This window comes from Hyla sarda, chromosome 12, assembly GCF_029499605.1.
Source record: "Hyla sarda isolate aHylSar1 chromosome 12, aHylSar1.hap1, whole genome shotgun sequence".
Classification (NCBI taxonomy): domain Eukaryota; kingdom Metazoa; phylum Chordata; class Amphibia; order Anura; family Hylidae; genus Hyla; species Hyla sarda.
This window is the reverse complement of record NC_079200.1, coordinates 73,328,209-73,342,634: the sequence shown is the minus strand read 5'-3', so window position 1 is coordinate 73,342,634 and position 14,426 is coordinate 73,328,209. Positions and strand designations below refer to the sequence as shown.

Sequence of the window (14,426 nt, the reverse complement as noted above, 5' to 3'; positions counted from 1 at the left end):
ATTTTCGAATTTGCGATATTTCGCGAATATATGGACGAATATTCGTCATATATTCACTAAATTCGCATATTCGTAATATTCGCAGCATATTTTCGCATATGCGAAAATTGGCATATGCAAGAATTCGCATATGAAAAAATTAGCATATACAAAAATTAGCATATGAGAAAATTCGAATATGCGAAAATTTGCAAATGCAAATTTTCGCATTCCAGTCTAACACAGTAGTATTAGAGCCTTCTTTACACCACACAAGCTGGAAGCAGAGAGGGATGATCACTGTGATGTGCACTGTGAAAAAATTTTTTTATTAAAAAAACAAAAAAAAAACGAATATTCGTAATTGCGAATATATAGTGCTAAATTCGCGAATATTTGCGAATATGCGATATTCGCAAATAAACTTCGCATTGCGAATATTCGCGAGCAACACTAGTCATTAGGGCCCAATTGAAACTGTGGTACTCCTTCCTTGCTGTAGATTCCTGTAAATAATTTTTAGTATTTTTTTGGAATCTAGGAACAAACTGGAGAACCTACTTGTACAAGAATCTTGAAAAAAACTAGTTTCTGACTGTCACATTCTCCGATAATATGTGACGCCATCCGGCTTGGTTCCTAAACATGACAGCACCTGAAAAGAAGAAGATATCAGAGTTGATCAATCTGCTCAATGGCGTATGGACCCTCCTTGTCATGGCCTTCAAGTTGTTTTAAGGTTTTCAGCTCCACAGATGAGAGTGAAAAACACAAAGAGACAACTGTGTGCAGCTGTGGACAGCACGAGGGGAGCAGAGCAAAATGTGAGCAGCAAATGATGAGATCACGTCAAAGAAATACATGAAGAGGACATGGCGGAGTCAAGGGGTGCAAGTGGACGGAAGAAACTTAGGGTGCGTTCACAATGAGTATTTCAAGAGGAATTTACTCTTGAATTCTCCGCTCCAAATTAATGTACATCTCCTCTGCCCATTGACTGCAATGTGTTTTACGCTTTCCTGTTCACACTGCGGAAATTCCGCTTGCGGAATTCCGATGCGGAATTCCCTTCCGCTTGAAGAAAGAACTTGTTCATTCTTCAAGCGGAATCTGCGAGCAGAATCCAACAGAAGTCAATGGTTAAAAAAAATTCCGCCCGCCATCTTTTCGCGCGTAAATTGCGTGAAAAAAAAAGGGAAATTCTAATTGGTGGTTGTAGGCCAGCAAAAAAAAAATAACTGTTTCCTCCTCTATTCCATGTGGAAAATCTGCGTGGAATTCCGCGCAAATTCCACGTGAAAGAAAAATGGAAATTCCGCGGCGGAATTTTTAAGTGAGATTTCCGCTCAAATTCCTCAATGTGAGCGTAGAGTGCATCAGCCTGAGGACTACTCCCATCAGGCTGATGTGATGTTTAACCCCTTCATTAATGGATTTGCACAATATTGCATACCTGTCTTACTCTTATCTCTTATCTTTCTATAAACAGGAGAATGCAGCAGCACACTGCTAGCACAAAGATACTGATAAAACAAGAAATGCTTTATTGCTACAAAGCAAAAAATTAAAAAATGTGGTTGCTTTACTCCCCATTTGGCCAAATAGTTTGGACCATCCCACCGCGATAAGGTGACCTCATTAGGACGGACCCTACACTGTAAATGTGCCTCTGTACAATCAGCACCTTATAAGATGGGTGGGGTGCAGGAGCCAACATGAAGGTCTCACTTATCCCCTTGTTGAGCTGTGCGCTATGTGTCAGCCAAGCAAAGAAAGAGTTAACTTACACTGTTGGACAGTGTAGGCTAACCCTTTGGGTGGTATTCACTATATAAAGCTATCTATAGATAGATGTATTTAGTGTATACAGAAGACGAAGTCCACTTACTTCCCCTCCAGTCCCGGCTGGGTCTGTGTAGCTCCGCCCCCTAGTGATGACATTATTAGGGGGTGGAGCTTCAGGCTGGTAAGTGATAGGCTCTGTTCACATTGCCCGTTTTGCATAATGTGAACAGACCCTTCTGGCAGTGTCTTCCCAGATAGGGAGACTCCAGCTGTTGCTACACTACAACTCCCAGCATGCCCAGACAGCCAGTTTTTTTTGTAACAGTCATTTCATATCTGTGTATGCAGAGGATTACAGGGGATTCAGAGGACTACTGCGGATGAACTGGATTTTTCCCCCTATTAATAAAATGGTTAACAAGGGCTGTGGGGGGTGTTTTTTAAAATGGAATAATTTTTCCAATGTGTCGTGTTTTTTAAATAATTTTCAGGCTTAGTAGTGGAAGCTGTTTTAGAGACGGAATCCATTACTGAGCTGGGGCTGGGGAGGGCCAGTAACAATGGTCCTCGCCCACCCTGGTAACGTCCGGCTGTTGTTGCCTGGTTGGTATCTGGCTGAGAATATAAAGACGGGGAACCATATGCATTTAAAAAAAAAAATTTATAAAAAAAAATGCATAGGCTTCCTCGTCTTTTTATTCTCAGCCAGATGCCAACCAAGCAGCAATATCCTGACGTTGCCAGGGTGGGCGAGGACTATTGTTACTGGCCCTCCCCAGCCTAAATAACACCAGCCTGTTACCGCCTAGGCCCAGGAGCGCCATTTTTGATGCTCCGGGCCTGTTGGTACTGGCTCTTGGTGGTGGATACCGGCCCTGTGGAGTAATAATTGGGGGTTAGTAATAGCTATTTTTGGGGCTAACGCTAAGGCCTAGGCTTAGTAATGTATTCCGTCAATAAGACCGGCTTCCACTACTAAGCCTGAAAATTCAATAAAAAAAAAAAAGCTGCCACATTGGAAAAATTATTTTATTTAAAAAAACACTCCCCCACAGCCCTCGTTAACCATTTTATTAGAAGGAAAAAAAATACAGTTCATCACAAAATATTGGTTAGTACATTTTTGGTGCTTTCTGCTGGGGAGAGGGCCAATATTGCAATGTCTTCCCAAACAGGGAGTCTAAACTACAACTCTAAGCTTGCCCAGAGAGCCTATGGCTGTCTGGGCATGCTGGGAGTTGTAGTTTAGCAATAGCTGAAGTCTCCCTGTCTGGGAGGACACTGCCAGAAGAGTCTGTTCACATTATACAAAACGGACAATGTGAACAGAGCCTCACACTCACCAGCCTGGCTCCTGTCTGTAGCTCCGCCCCTAATGATGTCATCACTAGGGGGCAGAGCTACATGGACCTGGCCAGGATAGGAGCAAGAGAGGTAAGTGGACATTGGCTTCTGTATACACTATATAAAGCTATCTATAGATAGCTGTATATACTGTATAACGCCCAAAGGGGCTATAGGAGTCAATTTGGTGACAGGATTCCCGGCTCCTGTATAGTATACACGGGTACACTATTCACCCCTGTATACTATACTGCCGGAGGAGGTGAGTAGTGATGCTGTACATCACTCCTCATCTCCTTACACTCTGTGGACCGGGCGCTCAGCATCCAACCCACAGAGTGGTACCTGAAGGCAGTGAAAAAACTGCCACAGGGGATAAACTTGGCTGTTTCCACACACCAGGAAAAACGCCAGAAAAAACACCAGAAAAACTGCCAAAATGCAGGAAAAAGCTGTGGCAGTTTTTCTGGTGTTTTTGCTGGCGTTTTTTTTTATAGGTGTAAAAAAAAAAAACAAATTAAAAAAAACAAACAAGTGGAAGCCTAGCGTAAATGAGGTTAATCCAATTTCTATGTGACATGAGTAGTATGTTACTTATTTCTTATATATGCTGCTAATTTGCTGCTGCAGATTTCATACTGCAGATTTTCTGCTATAAAGTCAATGATGAAATCTGTTGCAAAAAATCTGCTGCATACATAGTACTGTATATATGTGAACTTATCCTTTAGTACTGAAGCCAAAAATTGCAGCTGATATTTTTCTAAGCATCCAAACTGGTTGCGGAACCCCCATTGACATGTATGAAAAACAGAATTGTGAATTTTAGTGTGGGATCTGCCCTGAAATCCACTTCAAACTCATAGATACATTGTATCACTTGTTCCGAAGATACACATTGCATCTAATGAAGAAAAGACCAGAACATGTTTCTTACATAGAATATTGCATCCAACTGAGCAGCAACATGTTTGCAACAAAGTATTTCCGTTGTACAGAATCATTACATAGAAGTGGCCGCCCCTGGTAACTGCTGTTACTTTGTTTTGATTGCATATTTTCATTTGTTTCCATTAGTTAGATTTTAAAGCTGCGCAAATACAAAACAGAGAAGATTGCACAATGTGAACTGTAGCACAAACCCAGAGAGTTACATATAGTGAGAAGGAAAGGCGACTTTGTGCAGTAAGAGATGAATCCTTAGCACATAGGGACATTCTTAAAGGGGTACTCCGGTGCTTACACATCTTATCCCCTATCCAAAGGATAGGGGATAAGATGCCTGATCGTGGGAGTCCCGCAGCTGGGGACCCCCAGGATCATGCACGCGGAACCCCGTTTGTAACCAGTCCCCGGAGCGTGTGGGTCTGATTATGATCTGATGTGGGTCTGATTAGCTCCGGGTCTGATTATGGTCGACCGCAGGGCCGGCAGCGTGTAACATCACGCCCCCGCCCCCATGTGACATCACGCTCCGCCCCTCAATGCAAGCCTACGGGAGGTGGGGCGGAGAGTGATGTCACACGGGGGCGGAGGCGTGACGTCACACGCCGCCGACCCTGTAGTCGCCCGTAATCATGCACGCGGAACCCCGTTTGTAATCAGTCCCCGGAGCGTGTTCGCTCCGGGGACTGATTACAAACGGGGTTCCGTGTGCATGATCCTGGGGGTCCCCAGCTGCGGGACTCCCGTGATCAGGCATCTTATCCCCTATCATTTGGATAGGGGATAAGATGTGTAAGCACCGGTGTACCCCTTTAATACAACACTCAGGCTGGGTTCACACTGTAGAATCTCCGGGCAGAATTTCTGCCTGAGATCAAGCCGGCGGCACTAGGACCGGATGGACGGCATTGCTGTCCCTGTAGACGGCAATGCATTTCTGGGTGGTTCTTTTGGGAGATCTGCTCAGAAATGCATTGACATCTGTAGGGACAGCAATGCAGTCTGAGCGGTCCTAGTGCCGCCGGCTTGATCTCTGGCAGAAATTCTGCCCAGAGATTCCACAGTGTGAACCTAGCCTTAGAGTTTATTCCCACAGCAGAATTCCGCTTGTGGAGTTTTGCCTCAAATCAAAACCCATAGACTTTTATGGGATTCTGCACTCCCATTTACATTTCTGAATTTCCGCTGCGGAATTCCGCAAGCGGAAATTCAGAAGTGTGAATGGGAGTGCGGAATCCCATAGAAGTCTATGGGCTTTAATTTGAAGCAAAATTCCCCAAGAGGAATTCTGCTGTGGGAATAGAATCTTAGATACATAGGGAGAGATGTATCAAAACCTGTGTAACGATACGTTCATAGGTGCGTATTTTCTGCTGCAGATTTGCTGTAGCGGAGTTTGCTACCCATTGACGTCAATGGGCAGCAAAATCTGCAGCATCTAATCGGCAGATCTGCAGCACAAAATGCGCACATGTGAACGTACCCTAAGGGTAGAGTCTCATGTGCCGTATTTTGCTGTGTATTTGCTGCCGCATATTTTCCTACCCATGAAAGTGATGGGTAACAAAATAGGCTGCGTATTTTGCTATCTATTGACTTAAATGGATAAGAAATATGGCACATGTGACTTTACCATGAAGATACATTCACACAGGTGGATTAGCTGCAGAAAATCTGCAGCGGATTTTGCTACCATTGACTTGAATAGGTCAGTAGAAAATCTGCAATAGAGGCAGATTTGCAGATTTTCCTTCAAACCCATTGAAGTGAATGCTAGCAAAATACGCTGCAGAAATTCTGCAGGTAATTTGCCTGTGAGAATGTGCTGTGTTTTCCAAACAGTGTCCCTCCAACTGTTGCAAAACTACAGCTCCCAGCATGCACAGACAGCCAAAGGCTTTCCATGCATGCTGGGAGCTGAAGTTTTTAAACAGCTGAAGGAATAGTCTTTGGAAAACATCCATATAGAGGTATAGTTGCTTATAGCAGCCAATCAGATTGCTTCTTTCATTTTTTATAGGTCTTTTTAAAAATGAAAGAAGCGATCTCATAGGTTGCTATGGGCAACTGCTCCACTTTTCCTCTGAACAGGTTTTTATAAATGTCCCCCATAATTCTGCTTTACATGTGCTTAAAGAAGTGCCAGAAAGTTAAACAGATTTGTAAATTACTTCTATTAAAAAATCTTAATCCTTCCAGTACTTATAAGCTGCTGAATACTTCAGAGGAAATTCTTTTATTTTTGGAACACAGAGCTCTCTGCTGACATCATGACCACAGTGCTCTCTGCTGACATCTCTGTCCATTTTAAGAACTGTCCAGAGTAGGAGTAAATCCCCATAGCAAACATATGCTGCTCTGGTCAGTTCCTAAAATGGACAGAGATGTCAGCAGAGAGCACTGTGCTCATGATTCAGCAGAGAGCACTGTGTTCCAAAAAGAAAATAATTTCCTCTGTAGTATTCAGCAGCTAATAAGTACTGGAAGGATTAAGATTTTTTAATAAAAGTAATTTACAAGTCTGTTTAACTTTCTGGCACCAGTTGATTAAAAAAATAAATAAAAGTTTTCCACCGGAGTACCCCTTTAACCCCTTAAGGACTCAGCCCATTTTGGCCTTAAGGACTCAGACAATTTAATTTTTACGTTTTCATTTTTTCCTCCTCGCCTTCTAAAAATCATAACTCTTTTATATTTTCATCCACAGACTAGTATGAGGACTTGTTTTTTGCGCGACCAATTGTCCTTTGTAATGACATCACTCATTATATCATAAAATGTATGGCGCAACCAAAAAACACTATTTTTGTGGGGAAATTAAAACGAAAAACACAATTTTGCTAATTTTGGAAGGTTTTGTTTTCACGCCGTACAATTTATGGTAAAAATGACATGTGTTCTTTATTCTGAGGGTCAATACGATTAAAATGATACCCATTATTATATACTTTTATATTATTGTTGCGCTTAAAAAAAATCACAAACTTTTTAACCAAATTAGTACGTTTATAATCCCTTTATTTTGATGACCTCTAACTTTTTTATTTTTCCGTATAAGCGGCGGTATGGGGGCTCATTTTTTGCGCCATGATCTGTACTTTTTTTTGATACCACATTTGCATATAAAAAACTTTTAATACATTTTTTATAATTTTTTTTAATAAAATGTATAAAAAAAAAGTAGGAATTTTGGACTTTATTTTTTTTTCGTTCACCCCGTTCACCGTACGGGATCATTAACATTTTATTTTAATAGTTCGGACATTTACGCACGCGGCGATACCAAATATGTCTATAAAAAATGTTTTTTACGCTTTTTGGGGGTAAAATAGGAAAAAACGGACGTTTTACTTTTTTATTGGGGGAGGGGATTTTTCACTTTTTTTTTACTTTTACTTTTACATTTTTTTAAATTTTTTTTTAACACTTGAATAGTCCCCATAGGGGACTATTCATAGCAATACCATGATTGCTAATACTGATCTGTTCTATGTATAGGACATAGAACAGATCAGTATTATCGGTCATCTCCTGCTCTGGTCTGCTCGATCTCAGACCAGAGCAGGAGACTAGTGTTGCTCGCGAATATTCGCAATTCGAATATTATTCGCGAATATCGCATATTCGCGAATTCGCGAATTTCGCGAATATAGCGCTATATATTCGTAATTATGAATCTTCGTTTTTTTGTTTTTTGTTTTTTTTTCTCTTCACAGTACGCATCACAGTGATCACCCCTCTCTGCTTCCAGCTTGTGTGATGATAAGAAGGCTGTAATACTACTGTGTGAGACTGGCGCGCGAAAATTCGCATATGCGAATATTTGCATATGCTAATATTCGCACATGCGAATTTCCGCGCGCACTAATTTTGTATATGCTAATTTTCACGTATGTTAATTTTCGCATACGCGAATGTTCGCATATGCGAAAATAAAACGAGAATATGCGAATATTCGCGAATATATGACGAATATTCGTCCATATATTCGCGAATATTCGCGAATTCGAATATGGCCTATGCCGCTCAACACTACAGGAGACGCAGGGAGACGGACGGAGGAAGGAGAGGGGACCTCCGTCCGGAGTTCTGAATGATCGGATCCCCGCAGCAGCGCTGCGGGCGATCCGATCGTTCATTTAAATCGCGAACTGCCGCAGATGCCGGGATCTGTATTGATCCCGGCACCTGAGGGGTTAATGGCGGACGCCCGCGAGATCGCGGGCGTCGGCCATTGCCGGCAGGTCCCTGGCTGCGATCAGCAGCCGGGATCAGCCGCGCATGACACGGGCATCGCTCCGATGCCCGCGGTTATGCTTAGGACGTAAATTCACGTCCTGGTGCGTTGAGTACCACCTCATCAGGACGTACATTTACGTCCTGCGTCCTTAAGGGGTTAAAGATAAACAAATGCTGTTGTATGTAAGGCATACATGGTGCTGGCTTTAGAGCTGCAGTTTGCAAGTCTATCTTGTGCAGCTGCTGTATCCAAGCCAATCCTGTATGCTACTCTTTGTTTATACACTGTATCTAAACCTCTCATGTATGATGATGTATGTTGAGATGCTGTATCTAAACCTTTCATGTGTAATAATATTTGTAATTACCTAGCCGGTTCTGCCGTCCCCGGCATCTGTGCCTCCTGCGGTTGCGTCCCCCAGCGCGGTTCCGGCTAGCGCTGCACAGGTGGGTATTGGGAGTCGGTGCACTGCACGCCGCACACGTACTCCGGCTTAGCCCCAGTCCTCCTGCTACTCGAGGGGGGGTCTCACCAGGCTAAAACAGGGAAGGGCTCGGCGCGAGGGGCTTGGGGCAGGCCTGTTGGAGCGGAGGAAGCACTGGCTGAAGCTCTGCCATCTCCCCTACGCGTGCCTCCTGTTATATTTCCCGGGATTTTACATGTGCCTGATACACAGCCCGCTTCTCATACCTCCAGCCTCCATTGTCCCCCTGTATTTCTCCCCTGGCAAGCTGCACCTGCTCCCCCTCCCCTATCTACCACCTCTCCTGTCCCTGTGCTCGGGCTTATTGCCACTGGCTCTGCTCCTGGTGTATCTACCGCCCAGATCAGTGCCCCTGCAGTTATGGGCCAAAATCAATCTGCGTCCCATGATTCCTCTTCTGCTGGGGAGGCTCCCCCTGCCCTTACACTTCCCCGGCTCCTGCAGCCCCTGGGGTCACCATGCAGCCTGCCATAGTTGATTCCTTGGGTGCTGAGCCACCTTATGTGGATGTCATTGAATCTATTGAGTCGCCACCACTTGCCACATTGTCATTTCACCCCGTTTTTGCAGATTATCTCAGGTCCGCCGGGATATTGAATCCGCTTTTCACCTTTTGCCAGTTTATACTGAATGTTACCATCTTTTGGGTTGTCAGGGGGATGGTGCTTTTTATTATGACACTTGTCTTCTGATGTGGTGTTCCATTTCGTGCCTCTACTTCAAGATGTTTAGTACATTCTTGGAGTGGGTGGTGCGTTATGAGACGGGTTGTCACTCAGTTATCCATGACTTTCTTTTTGTTGCCCCTGGGGTCCAATTTTTGTCAGTTTCCCCTCAATACTTTTTGCTTTCTTATGGCCAAGTTTGGTGCTCCCTTGTGACTGGACAAGACAGAAGGCCCAGTTACCACCCTTTCTTTTTTGGGAATTGAGATTGACTCAGCTGAGTTAGTCTTTCGGCTTCCCGGGGATAAACTGGACAGGCTGTTGCAGTTAAATAAAATATGGAAATTGAGGCTCAGGGTCAATGAATATTGGATGATGATATGTTTATTATAATAAAATATATATGATAGTTAAAGTGTGTGTCGAACCTCACAGGGCCCTTGTGGGTCGGCAAATACACAATAAAAATTCACAATAGATATACAAATATAATACGGCAATTGTAACTAATATCAACAGGTAATTAGTAAATTCATGAAATTGTAAAAATTTTAAGAGTTTCCAATATCCGATAAAACAGCCAAAATTTTCCACAGTGTCCGATAAATCAGTCAAAATAATCCACTGTGTCCGATAAGCCAGCCGAAAAAATAGAGATATTCTTGAGAAATTGATCTAATAGTTCAGATGGTGGGTACCATGAAAATAAAGTGCATATTAATCTCTTAGTAGTTTTGTTCAAATGAATCCCCTTGTATGTGAATCGCTTGTAATCCGATGTATAAGTTCTGGCTCTTTGTGCAAAGAGCCCGCTGCTAGAGACTGGGCAGTCTCAACGATATGCAGCGATGTCTGAAGTGAGCTTATAGGGAGGATACAATGTTGCTAGACAAGTGATACTATGTATGCATACAATTGTTTAAAGGGTTTAGTTCTCTTGAATGAAACACCTGCTGCTAGAGATTTTGCGGTCTCAAAATATGCAGTGGGTTTTGGTGGGCAAATAAACAGGGGACTGCAGCGCTTCAAAAGTACAGCATAGCTGTATACATAGTACCTGATGTGGAGCAGTTGGTCCGGGCTTGGTACAGATGATGGTCGGATGTTAGAGACACGGCTTGTCTCAGAAGATACAGCAAATTGTAGAGGATCCGATCCTTGTAACGGTTCTGATAATTAGCCCGGTGTGGCGTATCCTCGGGGCTGGAGCGTTGCGCATAGGTTTGAGGCGCCGAAAATGGAAGGGTTCTGGCTCTGGGATATTGGCTGTATGGAGTGGCACTTAGAAGGGAAAGCTGGATGCGTTTCAAGTCCTCCATAGGACCTTTCCTCAGCAGCTAAAAGTAAAAGTGAGGCTGTTGCAGTTAGTTTTTGAGAGTTTTTGTGGTGTTAGTAAGGTCACCCTTAAGCAGATGCAATCTCTTCTGGGTCATCTGGTTTTTGCCTGCAGGATCATGCCAATGGGTCGAGTTTTCTCTCGGCGCCTCTCGTTGGCCACAAAAGGTGTGTCTCAACCTGAACATCATATTCGCCTAACCATTCCTTTGAAGGCTGATTTAAGGGTTTGGAGGGAGTTTTTATGGTGATATAATGGCCATACGCAGAGATTTCCCTGTTCACTGATGCTTCTGGGTCCGTTGGTTTTGGGGCTTATTTTCAAGGGGACTGGTGTGCGAAGGAATGACCTTTGGAATTAAAGGAGTTTGGAATTTTTGTCGCAATTTGACTTTGTTAGAACTTTCTCCCAGACTGCCGAGATTAAGTGTTCCTCTTAACAAAACCCACCCCATCCCTCTTAAATAAATACTCTGACAACCAATAACTTTTACGTGGTTGGATTTTGGCCACAGCTTTATTAATAATTAACATTTTGAGGCACTAACTTGGTGATGGTCAACGTTTGAGTGGTTCTACCTCACCAACTCCGATGAGGAGGTCCAACCAGACCTATTCACATTGGAACCTGCCCGCTGTGACTTAATAAATACGATATCAGAAAACAATGCAAAACAGTATAAAAAACAACAACAAGAACAGGGGAGGGAGGGTGGGACCAGCCTCCAGGACCCAAATGGGGGTGTGAGGACACAGGGCGGGGCAGTATATATATATATATATATATATATATATATATTGTTAAGGGATCTGGAGCATGAAAAAAGGAGAGGCTGTGATTGGCCTGCTCCTAGTGTCTCCCCCCCCCCCCCCCCCACCGCAGGGATGCCCTAGCAGTGACCCCAGGACCACAGGAGGGAGGGGGGAAGGTGACAGCCTGTCTGCTGCTAAGGCTCAGCAGTCAGAAGGTGATGCTGTTAACTCACGACTTGCCTTTTCATTATCGGGCCAGTTGAGTTGTGGGGGAACAGTTTAGGGATAGGTTTACTGTATTAACAGTATTTCTTCTTCCTCTCTTCCTGTTTTATCCCTCCTTAGGCACCTGGCGCTCCGTTGTTTGTATTACAATGATATGGGTTCATTCCCACATAGCTGGTGTTATTAATGTTTTTGCTAACTCTCTTTCCCGTTTTAACTTTCAGGGGTTTCGGTTGTTCTGTCCGGAGGCGGACCCGGTGGGTCTTTCGTGTCCACCCTGCCTTTGGGACCTGGTGCAGATGGTTTGATGCCCCTCATCTCGACTTCTGTGTTGGCCACCAAATGGAGAGCTCATGGTAAGTCATGGAAGGAGTGGTTGGTGGTTGCTGGGGATCGAGATTTTTTTTCCAGTGGCGATCTCCGGCTGGAGATTACTTTGTCTTCTTTGTTGTCCCTGCGGGCCGCAGGAGTTTCAGCCTCTGTAGCTCAGAGGCGCTTATCTGGGGTGGGTTTTAATTTTAAGTTACAAGGTTGGCTGGATGTCATGCACAGTTTTTCCATTCAGCAGACCTTGAAGGGTTGGCGGTGGGAGCATGTGAGAGCGCGAGAGCCACCACCCTGTGCCGTTTCCCTTGTTTCTGTTTATTTGTTGTTTTTACGATTATGAGGCTGTGCTCTACACAGTGGCCTTTCCCCTTGCTTTTTTTGGTGCCTTCCAGGTTGGGGAACTCATTGTGGCATCATGCTGATGGCTCTCCGCTTACCCACTATCAATTTTCTACAGTTTTTTGGCATTGTTTGGCAATGGTGAGGGTCTCCCCTGCTGACTACGGTACTCATTTCTTCCGTAGGCCGCTAGGGCGGCAATGTTGGTGTCAGATATCCAAAGCATTGGGTGTTGGAAATCAGCTTGTTACACTGGGTATGTGAGTCCTGAACGTCTTCTCTAACATGTTTCTCTTTTCAGATCATCTTCTGTCCACTGTGTGCTTCCTAGGGCACATCTTCTGGGTCGCCCAGAGAGCAGAATGTCATCCTGGAGGTCTGGAGTGTGAATATTCCCTGGCAAGGCATTAGAGGTCTGAGATGGTCGGACGTGCTGGCGAAGGCATTGGCCCTGGCCGGGTCAGTGCACCCTCCTGTGGTGCTAGTTCTGCATGCCGGGGGTAATGACCTCTGTTTCCTCCGGGTGCCAGACCTCATCACTCTTATGAAGGGGGATTTGGAACGTATTATTGGTTTCTTTGCAGAAGTGGTCATTGTCTGGTCGAAAATGGTTCCGAAGGTTACCTGGCAGGGGGCCAGGGAGGCTTCGGCTGTGAAAAGGGCCCGTCGGACGGTTAACTCCCGGATGGCACGATTTGTGAGGTCCAAAGGTGGCGTGGTTGTCAGACACCGGCAGCTGGAGGGTGACAACCGGCACCTGATGATCAATGATGTTGGGATGGACATATTTTTGTCGGGGTTGCAAGATGGTGTGGAGCAGGCGTTGTTCTTGCTGGGTGGGAGTTGGAGTGTTGTGTAGGGGTACATGTACTCCTCTGTGGCAGTGGAGAAGAAGAATAAAAGCAGAGATCAGGAGGCTGAAGGCGGAGTTACCCGCTGGCAATGCTTGCGGTTAGGTATAGCACTTCAGCCATTGTTTACAATTACTGTGACCGCTAAGCAATTTTGTTTACAAGTTAATATTATTTATACATTTATAATTAAACGCTGTGACCGACCTACCCAGTCCATCAAAAGGTTTATTGTTGTCTGTCTCAATTATTTATAGTATTAAGCAAGGGCTGATTGGGTGTGGGAACTAATAGGTGAGGTGGTCCATGTTCTGCACAGTCCTGCTTAGATGGTGTATTTAGGCCTATCCTGCTTAGCTGCTGTAGCTTAGGGTCCTTTGTATGTTTATGTCTGCTGACCTACTGTATCTAACCCTATCATGTGTGATAGTGTCTGCTGAATCACGTATCTAACTCTAATGTGTGTGATACTGTCTGCCTAGATACTGTATCTAAGTGGTCCTGTCTGATGTCTGCTGATCTGCCGAATGAAATCCAATCATGTATAACAGCATCTGCTAAGCTGCTGTATCTAAGCCTCTCATGTATGATACAGTCTGCTGAGTAAATACTGCTTCTATCCCTATCATGTGTGATATAGTTTGCTCATTTGCAGTATCTAAGACTGTGCTACTCTTTATGTCCGTCATGTATGCATTTCCTGTATATAAGCACTAAAGTAGTCGGTTGATTCTTCAGGGTCAAGAAGAAGAATGTGGGTGTGACATCGGCAGGTGCAGACCTGATGCGCATCAACTTGTCCTGGAACAGAAGATATAAGTGCAGGCTGTGATATAGAGACCCCAAACACCAGGGAGAGGCAGGGTGACACCCACACAAAGCAAAGAGACGCTCTAATTCTGAAAGTTACCCAGCCGTATAGGCATGGGTAACCCTGACTGACAGGTTTTTGGGGTTTAAATAGGGTTAATGCAGACCACCTCCTCCTGTTCATGTTGGTTAGGGGTCTTCTAGGCGTAGTTGTTCTCACTCCCAGACTGGGATAGAGCTTACTTTAGGAGGGGGTGGGTACTAGTGGGCCCCTGGTCCATATAACCGCCCAGGTGCCTTCCTCACGTGTGTCTCACCGGAGCGAATGAAAGCAAAACTGCCCA

At 44.4% G+C, this 14,426-nt stretch overlaps 1 long non-coding RNA gene across 1 annotated transcript in view; it reads left to right on the top strand.

The window, feature by feature from the left end:
• Positions 1-13,418, top strand: part of LOC130296806 (uncharacterized) — a 59,455-nt gene extending 46,037 nt beyond the window's left edge. The window contains exons 2-3 of the long non-coding RNA XR_008849294.1: positions 11,980-12,111; positions 12,723-13,418. This is a non-coding gene — a long non-coding RNA (uncharacterized LOC130296806). The remainder of the gene's footprint in view (positions 1-11,979; positions 12,112-12,722) is intronic.
• The last annotated feature ends 1,008 nt before the right edge of the window (positions 13,419-14,426 follow it).